Here is a 5397-nt window from a genome sequence, read left to right on the forward strand (position 1 = left end):
CTCGGTATAAACTACTAGAACCGCACTCTCAACTCGCGTAAGTCTCGCTGCAATTTACGAGAATTTCGGAATGTAATGGATATACTGCCCGACGGATTCTAGTAGAGAAGTCACTCTGTCATCTTATCTAATCCTTTAATAAAGTTTGTATTTTTCTTTTCAGACATATGCACTTGAATTTTTTTTGCCTAATTTTATTTCACATAATATAATATTGTCTTTTTAAAGAAATTTTAAACTAATCAATATTTTATTTAACATTTCTCTAGTTGACATTATTTTCTTTTTTTTTTAATTTGTGAATTTTTTTTGTTAATTAAATTGCCAAGCAAAAGAACAAATTTGCCCAAAATTTGAACAAAGAACGAAGAGGCGAGCTTGCGTGTTGACGACACAAAAGGATTATTCGAGCTCGATTAGCGAATTTTTACTTATCATCATAGGCGACGCTCGAGACAAGGTTGATTATCAAAGAACGTGTCTCTATTTGTTCGCCATTACAGCATCTTGATGTTCCTTTTTTCTTGTTTGCCGGGGCACGGAATATATATTTCCATTTTGCGTCGCTGAGATAATCGTTCGATGATCCTCTGATTATTAATCGGCCGCCGTGCGGAAACTCATTATTTAACCTTTTGCTGGAAGAAGAGCTAGAACACACGCGAAAGTTCCCACGAAGACTGACGGGAAAGTTCGCGGTTACGGCGAGAGCGTGCGGATGTGTGCGTGTCCTATCTCAAGTTTGAGCCACAGGGTGTTTAGAACATCACACGATCCACGGTCGGATGCAACGATATAAATTGGGAACTCGTCAGGTTCTACGCTTAATTAAATGTTGCATCCGAGAATATTAGATAGAAATACACGATATTTTGAACTGCGCGCTCTATAAAGATAGAGAAGACATATATAAATGTCGAATTATTCAGATTGTTACGATCGATATTACAAAGATTACGACACGATGAAGCGTGCACGAAACTACGTGTTCGGCGCAGCCGCCTTTTAGATTCACGTCACGACGGCGAGTTGCTGTAAAATGGCATTCCGAGAAAACGGTCTGACGAAGGGGGAGTAGTAGTAGATCGAAGTTTCTTACTCAGGAAACTATTGCGTGGTTCCTTGATATTCCCGCAAGGGACTAGGGTGCAGACTCAGACTTCACCTCCCTTCAGCTCGAGCTTAAACGCGACGTATCGCGTTTCGTTTCCACGCAAATCGCGCATTAACCCGGCCGGCGTGATTGCCGCCACGCAACGGCTTGATTTAGATTCCTCGAGAGGATATTGCACGTTCCCGGCTCTAATCGGCCGCGAAAATTTGCTCTGAAAAACGTTCCCTCTCCCCGCGCGCAATTATTTTAACAGCTCGGAAACCACTCTCGTGGCTGAAGTCGATAAACGTTCGACAATGTCGAACTGTGTACTATTACTTTCCGACTATTACGCCGGCTGTTTCGCGGCAATCGCATTAGTTCTTGATCCAGGAACGATAACCAGCGGATAGCCATTAGAGTCTCGCGCAAGGGTTTCTTCAGCATGTGTTATATTGTCGGGCGCGCGCCCTCTTAGTGTTCGGCGGTTTTAAATTGCGTTGCCCTCCCTCGGCTCGAACAGCGATTATCATTCGCTGCGCCTGATACGATAAATAATTCCTTTTTTTTTTTTAAGCTCTATCGTCGGTTTATATTTTGCGAGTTACAAGGATTATCTTGGACGTCGCGACAATTTCCTTCGCGCAAGCGCGTGAATCCTCACGAATATCCATGTCCGTGCTCGCTCCGTACTCGGTGTTCTTTTTTTTTTTGCCACTCCGATTTATTTCTCGAACTCGAGTTTTTTTATCATTTGCAGCTTTAAAGTACTCGATACGTTCGAAATGCGATAAACTCGGCTTGTGTCGCTTAAGCCCGCGCGATTGCCTCATTTGTGAGGTCACCCGCCGGAATAAACGGCGGAAATGTTTCCTCGGTTTTCTTTCTTGCTCTTTTCTCTCCTTTTCTCTTTTCGTCTTTTTTTTTGCGCGCCGCGGGAAATTACATATCGGGAAACCGTCGAATCCGTTCGCAACGGTTCTTTTATTGGCTGAGTCGGTTTGCTTGAATCCGCTCGCGTCGGCAAGGATTTTGACGAGAGAGCTTTCCCATCGGATCGAGAGGCCTGCTGCTCTCACGCCCGAGAGTCTGTTCGCTCACATAGATAGATAGATAGAGAGACAGAGAGGGAGAGAGGGCTTTCCGGCAAGCGGCGGTCGAAGGAAATGGTAGAGCGGCTAACCAACCATCGACCATCGCAGGTATTTCAACATCTTTTTCACCGCTCGAGACATTAATCCTAAAAAAAAAAATTGCCTTCAATTTTATCTTGGGAGTATACCTTGAGATTATTGTTTATTCCGACGTTTTTCTTTTCTTTCGCGCTAATATTTATATATATTTTGCACTCAGCAAAATACATCCGACTGCTCCTGTATCTAGCAATTTAAACTTTTTGATATTCCAGTCAAACGAGAAATTGTACGCGATTCATAAGTACAGCCCCTCGATAATAAAAGACTTATTTATATCGGGACATTTCTTTTTTATTTTATATGCACATATGTGTGTGTGTGTGTGTGTGTGTGTGTGTGTGTATGTATATATATTAGATTGATCAGTAAAGGTGTCAATAATGGTCTTCATTGCAATGTTTTTGCGTTGAAGACCAATCAATTGAAAAATGAATCTTTTTTCAAAAAGAATATCAAAAGCTGCATGTTTCTATTTTGTATAAAATATCATAGATGCAGCTGATGACATATATATTTTGATGACATATATATGTATGTATTGCGTATTAATTCATCGAAACGATTGAGTCCAGATTGTCAAAGAACTTTACTTGACTAGTTTTGAAGGGGCGAAACTATTGCGCAGAATTCTCATAGATTCCCATCTCACCTTCTTCGGAACATGGCATCCCCTTAAGCGTCCTTTGAAGTCATTCTTTTCCATTTCCACAGTGCCACAGGCCCGTTTGAGCCCTTTGCATACCCTCACGCTCCGTATGCAGGCTTTATTTGTGCAGACTGATAGAGAGAAGCTCTCCATAAGGCGATCACGGGTCGGGGAAAAGAGAGAGAGAGAGAAAGAGAGAGAGAGAGAAAGAGAGAGAGAGAGGGGGGGAGAGGTGGCTGCCCTCCCGAAGCCTCGGGGGATGAGAAGGGCCGGGTTGAGTTGGTCGTTGAGGGCTGGAGGATGATGCCGTGGTCCCTGGATCGATCCCGGGCCACCACACTACTACCATCTACCATTACTGCTGAAAGCGGCACCCTCGATCTGCCGCAACCATCGAGCACCGGCTAACTACCCCTTTCGTAGATATACACGCGCACCCAAACACACACATGCATATGGATCTTCGCATCTCCCGTCCCTCCCCTTGCGTGATCCTGCACGCTGCGCTCACGTGTCGTCGCGACACGCTCGAGCGTGTCACGCGTGTGCGTCGACTCATGCATAGATATCAAGTGCACGCGTCCCAAGGGAGGGATGGACGGGAGAGAGAGAGAGCAGAGGATTCCCAACACCGTTGCGTGTACATGCGCGAGCATCGACAATGTAGTGGCGGGTGTGAATGTTTTACGTGCGTGTCGAGCTTAACTCCGGCAAAGTGGATGGATGAATAGATAGATGAATAGGGGAGGTGTATTATGATAAAGAAATTATGCTAATGAAGATATTACGAAGAAATTGCGAGCGCCCAATATCGCTCAACGTTAGTATTTAATTCCCGTTCTTCGGGGACAATGCGTGACGTAAGTGTACAACGGCGGAGAATATTAAATGTTTAAAATATATGGAAATGTGAAATACCTGCGTTTTAAGGAGAGGAGCGAGAGAACAATTAAACATTTAAATATCCAAAGGGGGGAGAATTTAAAGCGCATTAAAGATCAAAATTTAATTTGAATATATTCTTCCTCTCGCTTAAAGTAGGGAGAGAAAAGGACGGGTCTGTATGAACCCTCTCATTTTTAAATTACTCCAATTTCCATGCGCGCCTTCTGCGGGGAATAATCCAGATGGAGAGGCAGGTGTTCTTCGACTCGGGCATGTAATTTCCTCTCGCCCTCTGCGGGCGAAATTTCGAGCGATCGATCTCGCATCGCGAATCAGCTGATCGAACGGATATTTTCGAGACGCCTCGATTATCGTCTCGCATCCATTCTCTATGACGTTATTGTGTCGAGTCATCTTTTTGGGGAGAGGGATGGTACTCGTACACGTGTGGTTGGACACATGTCGCTGGACGATGAATAGCCGAATGACAAGCTAATTTCTAGCTGTCGAGATACCCCCTCGGGTACTTCGAGATGACGTTGATGAGTTTATAGCCGACGTTAATGAGGCGCGCCTTTATGTCGTTGAAGAGACGGATAATCTTTATCCATTTCTGTATTATTAGTTAACAAAGAGGCTCTTAGCTTCTTAAAGGATTATCCTTAAAGTCTCAAGGTTAATTCCCCATCTCGAAAGTAAAGGCTTAATTACGAGTTAATTTCACGACATTGCCGTAATAAATGCTAATGGTACATGCTTTCGCCTAGAATATTTCCATTATAATTTCCATTATTTTGCGATATTTTTAAATTTATTCGATAAACGGACGGATTTTTACCAAGCCATCGACAATTCTCTTCCGGCGTTTTTAGTTTCGGCAAATCGCTTCGCGACAAAAAGCCTCCACCCGACCGTCTCTCCGATTGTTACGTAAAAAATTTATGCGAACTGCAAAATTTTCTCACCAATAACGGCGATGTGTCGGTCCCGGTTTTACCCCGACATTGTTACGTGACATGCCTCGAGAAACGCGAAAGATCGACCCATACGAGGGTGGAACAAGTCGGTCGCGGGGCGAAAATTCCCGGCATTAAGTCGCCGCTAATTCCCACGAAGACAATAACACTTCTTCTTCTCGGGCGCCATTCTAAGCTCTGACCGAGCCATTTTGCGGTCCAGGCTGTCGGAAGTTACTTCATATTTATCGCGTCCATTGCGCGGATGCCGTAGGGACGAAGGGCACAACGAGCGTCCATGTATCCTCCCGAATTTTGAGGAAAGGAGAATTAATTATTTAAAAAGCACACAGCGCCGCTTCTCGAATAAAAGCTTCCGGAACTTGTATGCGTACATACATGTGCGCGCGCAAGAGGTGATATTAAATATAAATTATATTCTCTGTGAGATACTTTTATCATGTTTCGTCCGATGCGACAAAGACCGCGATGTCACTAGTATCAAAAGTGATGAGGGCGCTTCGAGTGGCCAATGTTGCGGAATAAATGCGAGCTCCACGGTGAAAACACCATGGCCCCACGATCATTGAGCCGAAAGATGAAAGCGTCCCCCCCCCCCCC

The 5397-nt window shown here is 44.3% G+C and overlaps 1 protein-coding gene across 1 annotated transcript in view; it reads left to right on the plus strand.

Moving 5' to 3' along the window:
* The first annotated feature begins 3677 nt into the window (after positions 1-3677).
* LOC115239404 (leucine-rich repeat-containing protein 24-like) overlaps positions 3678-5397 on the plus strand; it is a 64105-nt gene continuing 62385 nt past the window's right edge. The window contains 1 exon segment of the mRNA XM_029813907.1: positions 3678-3795. The gene's annotated coding sequence lies outside the window, so the exon portion shown is untranslated.

The sequence above is a fragment of the Formica exsecta genome, unplaced genomic scaffold, assembly GCF_003651465.1.
Source record: "Formica exsecta isolate Colony F162 unplaced genomic scaffold, ASM365146v1 scaffold38, whole genome shotgun sequence".
Taxonomy (NCBI): Eukaryota; Metazoa; Arthropoda; class Insecta; order Hymenoptera; family Formicidae; genus Formica; species Formica exsecta.